The sequence below is a fragment of the Helianthus annuus genome, chromosome 4 (assembly GCF_002127325.2).
Source record: "Helianthus annuus cultivar XRQ/B chromosome 4, HanXRQr2.0-SUNRISE, whole genome shotgun sequence".
Lineage (NCBI taxonomy): Eukaryota > Viridiplantae > Streptophyta > Magnoliopsida > Asterales > Asteraceae > Helianthus > Helianthus annuus.
In genome coordinates this window covers 106,623,397-106,637,854 of record NC_035436.2, presented here as the reverse complement: position 1 = coordinate 106,637,854, position 14,458 = coordinate 106,623,397, and the positions used below count along the sequence as shown (strand labels likewise).

Sequence of the window (14,458 nt, the reverse complement as noted above, 5' to 3'; positions counted from 1 at the left end):
ACGAAATCAACAGATGTAGTGCACCAACATAAGTAACAACATTTTAGACTTCCAGGAATCATAACCTGGTAATTCAATTTCCTCTATCAACAAATTTTATGATTTGGCAAAAATTTGAGAATCCAACTCCCTCACAGTTAATCATCCAAGTCCAATCTAATGACCTTGAAGATATCACAAACTGTTTTTGATTTTTGTTTTTTTAAAAAAAATTCAAGTTTCAAATTAATGAACTTGTTTTATTTTCAGAAACACAATCAGCTTACTTGTTGATGCATGGAATGTCTGTTGACTACGTCTGCATTACATCTTAGGTCAACATAGGTTCTTGAAAGTCAAATTAGAAGTTTATGTTGTAGTTTTGCTTTTGTGAACATGTGTAGAAGTAGTTCCGCTTATGTGTCAATATGGTTTCGCTCATGTGGTTTAGCAGGTAGTTTCGCTTATACGGCATGTCGTATAAGCGAAAGCATGTGGACTATAAATAGTCAGGTTGAGCGAAACCTGATCAGTCATTCGTGTACGTTGGAGCGGAACTTGTGGATTGCTTTTGTAACGAAACTCTGTCAAATTGTAATCAGAAAGCAATTAAAGAGAAGGAATTGAATAGGAAAAGCTGTGTAATTTACGTTGATTCCGCCTTCGTACGTGAAGATGAATGTTCTCAACTGACTGTTTAGGGTCGGAACACGGTCCAACAAGTGGTATCAGAGCTCAGGACGAGGAGTTCATACTACTACAGCTTGATTCTACAGAATTCTCTCATTTCTACTCACTTTCTCTCATACTTTTTCGAATTGAACTGGTTCCTATGGTTGAAATGGCCTAAAAATCGAGTATAACGTGTAAAACATACAATTAACAAACCCTAGAAAGTTTTAGGTTAAAACACGGCTTAAAAAGGGTTAAAATCAGTTAAAAACTAGGTTCCGCTTATCCGGACATCGAAGGTTTCGCTCGTAATACATAGCTTTTGCTTGAAAACAATCTGTAGTTTCACTTATTCGAACATACAGGTTTCGCTTTTACGGTACTTTCGCTCGAAAGAACTTGATAGTTTCGCTCGAATGAACATACAGGTTTCGCTTGAACGGACATTTGACTTTCGCTCATACGAACTATATAGTTTCGCTCTTACTGACAAGCATAGTGTCGCTCATACGACCAATTTGTTACTTTCGCTTATACAGACTAGGGTGGTTTCGCTTATCTGTCACAATAGTTGATAGTTTCGCTCATTTGTCACATTTTTCAAAAATTTGAAAATTTTTCTAAGTGTTGGCTGATTTTGTAGGTATATTCAAGATGGATGATATATTTTTGAATATGTTCAGTGACATGTACGCGTTCACGGGAAATTCCAGAAACGATGATACTTCATCAAGCAAAGAAAATGAGAATCTGCCGAAAGAGAAGAAAAAGGAAGCTTGGGAATCGGAAAGTGCTTTTGGAACCTTCAATAAACCTCCAAAGCTAATGGCTATCGAGGAATACAGTCGGTGGTCAAGAAAGTTTGAAGATTGGTTGATGGCATTTGCATTTCCCAGCTGGAAAAGTTTGAAAAACGGTTATGAAAATGGAAACAAAAATGGTGAAACGTTAAGATCAGCTAAAGAGATTGATGCATTTGTAGCTGAGCAAAAATGTGTGGCATTGTTATTTCAATCCGTTCGGGAAGACATAATCTCATTGATCAATTATTCAAATGCAAAAGATCTCTGGAATAAGCTAGAAAAAAATGTCTAGGAAGTGCTGAAATTGTAAAAAGTAAAAAGAAACTTCTTAAGAAAGAGTTTGATATGTTTGGTTGTCCAAAGAATGAGTCAGTCTGTAAAATGATAGAAAGGTTTGGTCATCTGAAGTTGGAATTAGCAAGACATGATATCAGATTTCCTGATGAAGAGCTTGTCGACAAACTGTTCGATTCATTACCAGACGAGATGGATTAGAGATATTATGCGCTTATGCTGAAAAACACAATTGAGCCTGCAAAGTTGACTGTGGATTTGGTGATTGAGAGACTTGAATGTCATGAGTTGGAATTGAAGAAGACGTACAAAGTCAATCACTCATCCTATCAGCAGAATTTGGATTTGTATTATCCAAAAAGCATGATGCCAAAAGCAACTTCTCCCAAAACTGCGTTTTCTGCTGAGAATGTGTCTACATCAAACAAAGAAAGTCAAAGTGGTCAAAGCAGTGGAAATCACAGTGGTTATCATAGTGGATCTTCATCATCTACAAGTCATTCTGATGCAAAGAATCGTTTTCAATGTAACATTGCAATAGACTTGAAGAATGCTCAGAATTTTGATGAAGAATCGGCTAAACAGCAGATGATCTTCCTAGCATCTGTGTTGGAATCGTATGAAGGATTAGTCGTAGGGATGATAGGCAACACCAACCTAATGAAAGAGGACTATGATCAAATAGATCCTGAAAAAATGGAGTTAATTGATATTCGTTGGGCTATGGCTAGTGCCGTTCGTCGAGCACAGCATTTTATGGAAATTATCGGCAAGAAGACAATTGGTGGTCCATCTACCAAGCTGGGGTTCGATAAATCCAAAGTGGCGTGCTACAAGTGTAAGCAGAAAGGTTACTTCAAGCGAGAATGCAGAAATGCATATGCTGATGAATCGGAAAATCCTTTCAGAGATGATTATTACAAGAAGGCAATTTATCATCAGAATAAATCCGAGCCGCCTAGATTGAAGCAGGTTGAAGACAACAAAGAGAAATCTAGAGCTCTTGCGGTGATTTATGATGATGAGGGGTATGATTGGAGTCAAGAGGTTCTACCAGAAGAAGATGCGATTGGTTACGCATTCATGGCGAAAAACGACGAACCTATTCCTTGGAAAGATAATCGAACTGGAGAGCAGAAGTATAGATACAGAAAAATGATTGCTGAGAACAGAATCATTAGAATTTCTTGTATCTATCTGGAAGCGAGGAGAGCGAGAAGATGGGATCCGGAAAGAGAGTGTTATCTTGACCCATATGGAAACATTGCGATCGATGACAAAACGCTTGATATCGAAGCCATAATCAAGGAGTTAAAAGAAGAAGATGAGTATTGGCAGAATAAATGGTGGGAAACTAGAGACGAGAAAGAGAAAGAAGAGAAAGAGAAAAAGGAGAAAGAAGAGAAAGAGAGAAAGGAGAAAGAAGAGCAAGAGAAATCAAAGAAGATTGATACTGGGGTTATTGATACAACGCAGAAGTTGACTGCTGAGAACTTGGGAAAAATGGCTGACAAAGTGCTGGCTGCTAAGGCATTTGAGGTAGACTCTAACTCCGTGTCTGAGTCAAAAAGCCAGGTCAGTTCAAACATGTCAACAAATGCGTCAGGTAAGAAAACTGATGGAAATGTTGATTGCAAAAATTGCAACAAAGAGTGCAAATTTTGTAATACAGTCACGTATCTCAACGGAAAGAAAGTTGATGATCTGAGAGCAAAGGTCAGAAGCGTTGAGAATCAAATTCTCAATCGTGACAAAACAGTTAAAGCTTCAACTGAATGGATAAGAGAATTAACTAGCCAAATTGAAAATGATAAAATTGATCATGAAAAAGTTAAAAAAGAAAATGAAAAGTTAATTCTTGAAAACCGTCAAATTTCTGAAAAGTTTGAAAAACTCAAAAGCACAATGAAAGATAGTGATGATCGAAATGATAAAACTTTTAAAGAAAACGAGCATTTAAAAGCAGTGCTGAGAGTAAAAGAAGAATCAATCAACAAACAACTGGATGAAATCGCTAAACTGAAACTTAAATTTCAAGAGGCTGGAATTGAAAACGAGCGAATCCAGTTGAAGCTTAATAGTTACAGCTCTGCAAGCTTTGTTTTGCAACACATTGTTCCCAAACCCATAGAGAAAAACAAAGCTGGCGAAGATGTTTATTCTGATGGAACCGGGGTGGGTTTTCATAGAGTTCCACCACCTGTTCTTGATAACTACACGAAAAAACAATCTGGGTTGGTTGAAATTGAGGAAGAAAGTGAAGTTAAACTTCCGGAGAACATTGATGTCACGTTAATGTCTTCCAATGACGATAGTGTTCAAAATGATATTGTAAAAGGTGTTGTTGAAAATGTGCTAAAAACGGATAATGACACTACTGAGGAAGATGGGTGTTTCTTGGACAAATACATTCCGAAACAAAAGTCCAAGAACAACTTAAATGAAGAATCAAATCTTGTTATGTACAAGATGTTGGGTTCAGATAAGTTGTTTTCGGATTCAGAGTTTCCGATTGAGAATGTTAACATGAACAAATTGACAAATTTTTTCAAATTGGTTGAAGTTGAAATGTCAGAAGTGAACAATCTGAGTCAAAATAAAAGTAAAATGAGGTTTGAGAAAGAAAAAGGTTACAACAAGAAATCTGTTAATCCACCACGTTTTTACAATAACAACAGAAACAACTGGTCAGGTGGTTATCGGGGGGTAAGCCGTATCAGAAAAGAAATGTTCCAAACAAGAGGTTTGTCGAGAAGAAAAAGTTTGTGAATAGTTCGAGTTCACTTGCTGATGAAGAGAAAGAAATTTTTTCAAAATCAAACAAAGAGTTCTTTGAGAAAAGAGCTTCTCAGTCTCAGTCTGAAGGCATAAGTCGAGTGGCTGATACTCGAACATGTTTCAGATGTAACCAAGTTGGTCACATTGCACGAAAGTGTACCAACATGAACTCTAAGACTGAAACTGTGAAGACTCAACAAAAGAAAGTTGATGTGAAGGGTAAAACACCAATCGTTGTTGAGAAAAAGAGTTTGAAAAATGATAACATCAATGTCACACCCCGACCACGTTAAAACAACAAACCGTGGTGGAAACGTCGGGGAGTGTTGCAACAGAATTATTGTTTCACAACCATGGTAACCAAATGTTTTGTTTTATTGAATTATTATGTAATGTACATTGTCTTTAAATCAAAACAAACAAACTACATATTGTTTATAACTGTTTTTAAATCACTAAGGCCTCGTCCAGGTCCTATGTGACACAAGCTTCCTAGCAAGCAACATCAAGCAATACCACCTGAAACATATGTAAAAAGTAAAGTCAGCAAAGAAATGCTGGCGAGTACATAGGTTTTATGGGAGTATCGGATTCATGGCTTGTTTATATGTTGCAGTATCTCGTTAGACTACATGAGTCAAAATACAAACCTCGTTTAGAAAAGTGTATTGCAACATAATTAACCAACTCAAATCAAATTGGTTATAGTTTATAAAATCTCGTAGCCATGACTCTTAACTCAAAAACATTTGTTTTAGTATAACAACTTGTAAACATCTCGAAAAAAACTCGTTAATAAAACTCGTATGGTTTATATGGTTTTGAAAACCTCGTTGTGTGACACCGTTTCAAAATCGTTTCCCCAGTGAACTAAATAATGACACACAATGTAATATGATAGAAGCACTTATATATAAGATGTACCAGCGGCGTATCTACCATGATTCTATCATACTACACCCGTCCCATTATCTAATCACTACCCAAAACCAATCGTTTAACTCGTCTAACTCGTTTCAAATCGTGTATCTCGTTTCAAATTGTTTAACTCGTACCAAGATCGTATTCGTTTTAATAGTGAAACTACTTTTGGTCGTCTTGCTAACAACATTCAAACCTTTGTGACTCGTCTAACTAGTTTCTCGCATTAACAAACCACCAAAGGGTAAGTTAACAATAACAGATTCGGTCGTTACCTACATAACCCCCCACACATAACCATGGGTGTAGTCTGATAAAGGGATTTGTCAGATCCTATGGTACCATAACCTAATACTGGTCGGCTTGATCAGAGCTAATGAATGTCATTTGTTATGTAAATACAACCAACAAGTCTTGTTCACCTTATTGAAATCGTTATTAGTTTAGTATAAACCATCGTTTTTGAAATCCTCGTTTAAACCTTGAAATTCGTTTTGTACATATGAATCACCCCAAAACAATTGAAAACAATAAAATAGGGGAACTATGTACTCACTTGAGATTGTAGGATATCCCTGATTTTGTGAACTATCAAGGCTCGGGCAATCAAGGAATCAAGTGGTACCTAGTATCGGATCGCTAGTCAAACAACAGACGCCTAAATCGGAAGATCGGAAAGAATGAGGTCTTGTAAACCAAATGAGTGTAGGAACTCATGTGATATGGTTTAACAAAGCCTACATTCTAAATTGGAACCTAACCTAAGTGCTTTCGACCCATCGCGGCCCATTAAGGTAGCTTACGCCACTTTAACGCGTCGTGCGCGCAAACGCGCGTTCGAGACGTCTAACTAGTCCTATGACAAGTATTATATGCCTAAACATGTTTAAATAGGTCGCATAATTAGTTTAGGTGACAAAAGTTAGGTTACATATGCTTAAAGTCCAATTATGCATGAAAATGGCATTTTGGTAATTTACCTAAGGCATATAATCTACCTATCATACAACTACTTAAACTCGGTGACCATAAGGTATAACCTCGGAAGGTTATTGCCTATGCATCTATGGTCACTAACCATGCTTGGTCGGATCCTAAAGATCGACCAAACGGGTCGAGTTCGAAAGTCTAAGCGGTGGTTTAGACCGCTCGACTTACGACTCTAAACAAGCACTAACTATTAGTGACGAGTTTAAACATGTCAAAGCATGTTTAACCTATTGATTTGGTATCAAAACAAAGTGTTTTGATACCTAATAGTAGTCCCGTTGCAAAATGCGTGCTAAAACGCATTTTGACCGAAACTTTGACTCGTCACTACACCTAGTCAACGTGGTAATCAATTGGTATAGTCACTAAGGACTATAACCAACGTGATTACGCTCACGTTGCGAAGTTCAAACGAACTTCTCGTTGACCAACTCGTGGTCAAAGCTGAAAGTCAAACTATATTTGACTTCCAAGCTAGGAAAACAATAAAAAGAATGAAAGAATGCTCACAATGGGTCCTTGCTATCTTTTCTACAAGAAAACCAAGTTCCCAATAAGACTTAGAGAGCTCCTAACACTTGAGGGAGCCTTCCAAATCAGATGAAGAAGAGATGAGAAGTGAATGAGCAATGAAACAAGTGAAGGGATGGCCTATATATAGTTTTTTGCAACCATTAGGATCATTTCTTGGAGAGGAGGCAATGATCCAAGCCATACAAGTGGCATAGGCTGATTGGGGGACTTGGAGAGCACACAAACCAGCCCCTAGTAATGAAAACCACCCATCAAAACCATCAAAATCGTGCAAAATGACCAGATTCATTGTTTCTGTCTGACAGGCCCACACGCCCCGCGTAAGATTTGGCTAAGGCTTACGCGCCCCGCCTGAGGAAGTGATGCGTGTGTAGTGTAATATAATTTAGATATATAATTAAGCCCTTTTTACACCTTTAGCCAAGTTTTAAATTTATAAAGCACGATATTTACTAACACTAAACACACATATAGGCAAGTGCACCCATCGTGGACGTAGTATAGTGTTGGTAAGATACCGAGGTCGTCCAAGGACACAAGAGCTTTTAGTACCGGTTTATCCTCAACGTCTAATCAAATCAAAAAGTTAGAAAAAATGTTTTTAAACTAAGAAAATAAAAACTAAGTAAATGCTGAAAAATAAAAATAAAATAAAAACAGATAGACAAGATGAATCACTTGGTTCCGACTCGTGTATTAGTATAACCTTTGATTATTTTCGCACTTTTGCACTTGTTTAGGAGATTATCTTAGTTATCGTAGTAGGCCCCTCTTTTGAAGGCGACGTTACCCTCAACCCAGTAGTTTGAGTCAGCAAGGATACAATCCTAAAGGGTTGGATTATTGGAAGATAATGAATTAAGTTATTAATGCAAGTTATGGTAGGCCCCGCTTTTGGCGGTGACGTTACCCTCGGCTAAGTAGTCTGAGTCAGCATGGATACAGTCCTAAATAGCCGGGTTATAGTATTAATAGTAGTTAACTTATGAGGGGGTCAAAGAGTTTGGATCACCGTCATCCAATACCTATGGGAATTGAAGGAGATCCTACTAAATTTGACCCAGGTCCCTTGCAGGACCTCTAAACGCTGAACAAGGGCAAGACCCTTACCAAACCGTTCCCTTAACCCCCGACCAGGTAGCCAACATACCTCCATATAGACCGTGGAGATATGAATGGTGAAAATCTTTTATTTTATATAGACAGTAAAATAATGCCAAGACACCACGGACAAACGATAAGGAAAGATCACCTTCAACATAAGCAACTAGTTATTAAAGTCATTAATACAAAACCAAATAAAAAGTGCAAAAGATTAAAAGTAAAAAGTATTATACTAAACACTTGTCTTCACCAAGTGATGTAAGAGACTTAGGCAAACAAGGCCTTGATTGTCAAGAACTCTTACGATCAATCTTGGATCCCGAGACGACTCACACACTCTACGATGGACAATGGATGATGGTGGTGGATGATGGTGTTATGGTGGTGGTGGGTGATGGATGAAGTGTGAGAGAGGTGGTGTGCCAAGGGATGAGTTGGAATGAAACCAAGCACTCCTATTTATAGGCTGAACAGAAGGCTGGGCACAGACCCGTGTCCGCTGGACACGCCCCCGTGCTCGTCTGACACTATCTCTCTTCATTAATTGTAATTCGCAATTACAATTAATGCACCTGATGTACTTTCACCACACCCCCGTGCTCACTGGACACGGCCCCGTGGTGGGCAATAGAAGCTTCTACAGGTTTGTCTTTTCTGCTGCTTCTTGGGCACGGCCCCGTGCTGGCTGAGCACGAGGCGTGTTCAGGCTTCTGTTTTCTCTTCTTTGCTTGGGGAGATGCCGTTGAGGGTTCGGGCAGTCTACTTTTATTCCTTTTCTTGTATTTATGTTAGAATTAGCTGTCTTTTTGCTTCTTTTGTGAATTTGAGCTCATTTCATCCTGAAAATACAAAAAGGAAGACAAAAACACTCTTTTTCCAACATTAGTACTTAAAAAGGGTTAGTTTTATGCCTTAATTGATGTCATTTATATGTTGCATTTTACACATATCAAATACCCCCACACTTGAACTTTTGCTTGTCCTCAAGCAAAACTCTTTAAATGTGGCTTACACTCCCAAATGGAATGGGTAGAAGAGAAGGGTTTTGGCTTGTCATAGAGTGTCGGGAATCCAAGATCTTTTTGGGTTTTATTTTTATTTATTTACAATTCTATTCGTTATGATTTAGTTAGAACGTTTCATAGGATAAATTACTTATTTGGGCATAACATGCCTTTTTTAAAATTCCATTTATATACAAGTTCACATACCTCACGGGAGGAATCACTCAACACTCGGCCGAAGGTGTATTTTTTAGTGAATCACTCGAGAGCGGCATGGAACTTACGCCTTCCATAGGCTTGCCAAGCAATCAATCCTCCTCCTTTTTAACTTTTATACCTTTGTAAAATATCAAGAGGACTTTTTGGGTGAAGGGTTAGGCTTGGGCTAAAGGTAGGTGGTTGGGTTAGTGGTTAGTAAAAGGGCGAAAAGCGTAAAAAGCGTCGGTTTTCGTAACACACTTTGTTTTTAGTGACTTTTTATTTTGAAGTATTTCTCCAAACAAGCTTTTGTTTGCATACCTTGTTTGTTTTTAACTTCATCATTTTTTTTTCAGTCACATAAAAGAACGGGCTTGCGAAAAACCGAGCTTGTTACTAAAATAAAGGGTGAAAAATAAAAAGGGTTTTCGGTGGGTAAAAAGGGTTTAGGGTAAAGAAACGAAAGGTTTAGGCTCAAAGGGGTTAACTAGGGGGATTTTGGGTAGGTGGTAAAAAAAATGAAAAATAATGGTGTAGAAAGAAAAATGGTTAGTCCTAATGCCTCCATCATTTACTTACTTGGGTTTAAGTTGGTAAGGACCGGGAATGAATCGTCGTGGCAAGTTCTAGAGTTGTAAGAACCAAGCGGCTATTCACACGAGAAACGAAAAATGAGCATTTAGTCTAAAGATGTAAATTTGTATGCTCAATAAAGGCTCAAAACTCACTTTTGTGGGAATGGGTTTTTAATGTGATCAAGTATATATAATCAAATTTTAACGAGACTTGTTATGCCGTTTCATAATTTTCTTATGTTGATTCTTGTTATCACGACGCTCTCGGTTGTAAATTTTATAAAAATATAACCTTATTAATCTTGTGATTCCTAACTTAAACTTTAGACAAGTAAAAAAAATGAAAATTTTTTGTAAAAAATTTGGGGTGTTTAGCGGTTCCAATAGAGTTTTGTGTAAGGCTTGTTGTTAGGACTTGCAAAATTTCAAAGTGTTAGCTCCCCCCCCCCCCCCACACTTAAATTACACATTGTCCTCAATGTGTCCCAAAAATAAATTTTTAGGTTGATTGGATGTGCAATGTGGTGTTAAAAAGCAAAGATTTATGTTACTGGCCGTCTGGACACGGCCCCGTGGGGACAGGACACGGCCCCGTGTTCAGGTGCCAGTAACAGAAATTAAGGAAATGAGACAGAAGCCTGGACACGGGGGCGTGTCTGGTGAACACGGCCCGTGTCCAGTTACCTGAACTGGGCGTTTTTCTGCAGGTGGTTCAGCACGGGGCCGTGTTGGTTGAGCACGGCCCGTGTTGAGCCTTCTGTAATGGAGATTTGTGTCGGGTTGCTTCGTTCTTTGTGCAAGGGGTCATTTTTCTCGTTCCCTTTTTCATCCATTATCACCACGAGTGTGTTTTATTCCTGCAAATTAAAACTAAAAGATTAAACTAGACTAAGGATAGTTCCGCGGAATGCCTCCGTGGTGCGCCACGTTTATAAGGGTCCTTGGCTAGACCCAATGTGAGGTTATATATTTTCTGAGTGGGATGCTTAGCGTCCTATGTTACACCGTCGGAGAGCAGCATCCATGCTTGAATCAATAACCTTCATGTAGTTGACCGGGTCGTCGTCCTCTATTCTCTTCCCAACTCCGAATTTTACTTCATCATCCCCATACCTCAAGGTGAGTGTTCCGTCATTCATATCTACCACCGCTTGTGCGGTGGCAAGAAATAGTCTCCCTAGTATGAGGGGGACCTCGGTGTCTTCCTCCATATCGAGTATGACAAAGTCGGCTGGATAGACGAATCTGCTTACTTTTACCAAGACATTTTCAATGACACCTTGTGGGAATTTGACGGATCGATCAGCGAGTTGTATGCTCATTTTTGTAGGACTCGTGGTTCCCAGGCCAAGTCTTTTAAACATTGATGAGGGCATGAGGTTAATGCTAGCCCCAAGATCGGCTAGGGCATTACGAACGGGGGACTCCCCTATTGAGCAGGGAATCGTGAAGCTTCCGGGATCGATTTTCATTTGGGGAAGTTTATTGAGTACGAGGGCAGAGCATTCTTCGCCTAAATTGACTAATTGCAAATTTTCAATTTTCTTTTTATGAGTGAGGAAGTCCCTCATGAACTTAGAGTATTTGGGCATTTGGGTTAGGACCTCAATAAAATGAATATTGACATGCAATTGCTTTAATAGACTTTCGAACTTCGCGAATTGCTCATTGGTCTTCTGACGAATTAACCTACCAGGGTACGGGACTCGAGGAGCTTTGGTAGGCTCTGGTGATGGAGGGGAGTTCTTTTCCTGCAGAGGTGTGGGTGCCGTTTCTTCTGTTGGCGGTGGCGCTTCTGCAGGCCCTACGTTGCGGTTTCGTAGCGTGATGAGGTGAACTTGCGCTTTTGGGTTTGTTTCGGTATTGCTAGGTAATGCGCCTTGCGGTCTCTCGGCAAAATTTTGAGCTATTTGATTTAATTGTTTTTCTATGTTTTGAATACTAGCTTGTTGATTTCTAAAATTTGATTCTAATTGTAGAAATCTTTCCGAGTTTTTCTTTTTAGTGTCGGAGATGAGGCGAGATACAGTATCTTCAAGCCTTTCTCGTCCACTTGGTTGTTGAGAGAAATTTTGTGACTCATTTCTTGGTTGTTGAAAGTTTGTTCGTTGGGTTTGTTGGTTGCTACTATTGTCGGGTTCTCTCCAACCAAGGTTTGGGTGGTTTCGCCATCCTTGGTTATAAGTTCCCGTTGGAGGACCCGACGGCCTAGGTCTATTATCAATGTAGTTTACCAATTCTTGTTGATCGTCCGTTTCTTTCATACAACTCCAATTTTCATGTGACCCACCACACCCTTCACAAGCCATAACCAAGACTGTTTTTGTCATTTCCAATTTTTTTTATTTTTGAAGAAAGGGCCTCGATTTGGGCTTGTAAAGAAGTGCTTTCATCGACCTTATGGGCGCCCGGGGCAATAGATTTATTGCCTCGGGGGGTGTGCCATTGAAAATTGGTTTGAGCAATTTCCTCAATTTGGTTATATATTTCATGCGGGCGTCGATTACCTAAAAGTCCCCAGGAGCTAGAATCAAGTGTCTGCCTTGTGTGTGGCAACAATCCATTATAGAAAGTGGATACTTGTTGCCATATCGCAAGGCCGTGATGTGGACACTTGCGTAATAACTCCTTGAACCTTTCCCAAATTTCATATAAGGATTCCCCGTCCTCTTGTGAATATGTATTAATTTCAGTCATTAATTTAGCCGTTTTAGCGGGAGGGAAATACTTATATAGAAATTTTTGGGCTAGTTCATCCCAGGTGTTTACCGATCCAGCTGGGAGGGCGTTGAGCCAAGCTTTCGCTCGGTCTTTTAGTGAGAAAGGAAACATTCGGAGGCGGATGGCGTCATTTGATGCTCCGTTGATCCGAAAGGTATCACATATTTCTAAGAAATTAGTGATATGTAGATGGGGATCTTCGTCCGCAAGCCCATGGAAGGTTGCGGAGTTTTGGAGCATTTGTATCAGATGCGGCCGAAGTTCGAAGTTATTAGCTTCAACATTCGGAGCATTGATAGCAGCGCCTAGGTTACCTACGGTAGGTCGTAGATAATCCATGAGGGTACGTTGGTCCGCCATTGGAGGTGGATCACCCGAAAACTTCTCTTGGTTTTTAGCTTTTAATCTTTTTCTGAGAAAGCGTTCGGGTTCTTCCAGAGGTTCTTTTATGTCCTTATTAGAACTGGAGCTCATACACTATGTAAGATTGGCGTCTGGTTCCAAGCCCTGCAATAAAAACAGAAAAGAATGCTGGTCAGAAGGTTCACCACGGCCCCGTGTTCAGTGAACACGGCCCGTGGTCGGAGTTACAGTGATTGTTTTCCAGATCCCAGTTACTTACTGGAAGTTGGACACGGCCCCGTGTTGCACCGACACGGCCCCGTGGTCAGCCTTCTGTAACTTGGAAAACTAAAAACTGCCAGTAACGATGCTGGGCACGGCCCGTGTCCGACCAGGCACGGCCCGTGCTGAGCTCTGCAGAAGCTGAAAAACTAAGAAAATCCTAAAAAACTAAAAAGAAAAATAAAAATATGATTAGGCCGTTGATTCCTAACTTTCTTAAAATCCTTGTGTCCCCGGCAACGGCGCCAAAAACTTGATGCGTGTGTAGTGTAATATAATTTAGATATATAATTAAGCCCTTTTTACACTTTTAGCCAAGTTTTAAATTTATAAAACACGATATTTACTAACACTAAACACACATATGGGCAAGTGCACCCATCGTGGACTTAGTATAGTGTTGGTAAGATACCGAGGTCGTCCAAGGACACAAGAGGTTTTACTACCGGTTTATCCTCAACGTCTAATCAAATCAAAAAGTTAGAAAAAATGTTTTTAAACTAAGAAAATAAAAACTAAGTAAATGCTGAAAAATAAAAATAAAATAAAAACAGATAGACAAGATGAATCACTTGGTTCCGACTCGTGTATTAGTATAACCTTTGATTATTTTCGCACTTTTGCACTTGTTTAGGAGATTATCTTAGTTATTGTAGTAGGCCCCTCTTTTGAAGGCGACGTTACCCTCAACCCAGTAGTTTGAGTCAGCAAGGATACAATCCTAAAGGGTTGGATTATTGGAAGATAATGAATTAAGTTATTAATGCAAATTATGGTAGGCCCCGCTTTTGGCGGTGACGTTACCCTTGGCTAAGTATTCTGAGTCAGCAGGGATACAGTCCTAAATAGCCGGGTTATAGTATTAATAGTAGTTAACTTATGAGGGGGTCAAAGAGTTTGGATCCCCACCATCCAATACCTATGGGCATTGAAGGAGATCCTACTAAATTTGACCCAGGTCCCTTGCAGGACCTCTAAACGCTGAACAAGGGCAAGACCCTTACCAAACCGTTCCCTTAACCCCCGACCAGGTAGCCAACATACCTCCATATAGACCGTGGAGATATGAATGGTGAAAATTTTTATTTTATATAGACAGTAAAATAATGCCAAGACACCACGGACAAACGATAAGGAAAGATCACCTTCAACATAAGCAACTAGTTATTAAAGTCATTAATACAAAACCAAATAAAAAGTGCAAAAGATTAAAAATAAAAAGTATTATACTAAACACTTGTCTTCACCAAGTGATGTAAGA

At 39.3% G+C, this 14,458-nt stretch overlaps 1 non-coding gene across 1 annotated transcript; it reads left to right on the top strand.

Moving 5' to 3' along the window:
• The first annotated feature begins 12,448 nt into the window (after window positions 1-12,448).
• On the top strand, window positions 12,449-12,555 carry LOC118491850. Its single transcript, XR_004892295.1, has one exon. It is a non-coding gene; the product is annotated as a small nucleolar RNA R71 (small nucleolar RNA).
• Window positions 12,556-14,458: the final 1,903 nt, after the last annotated feature.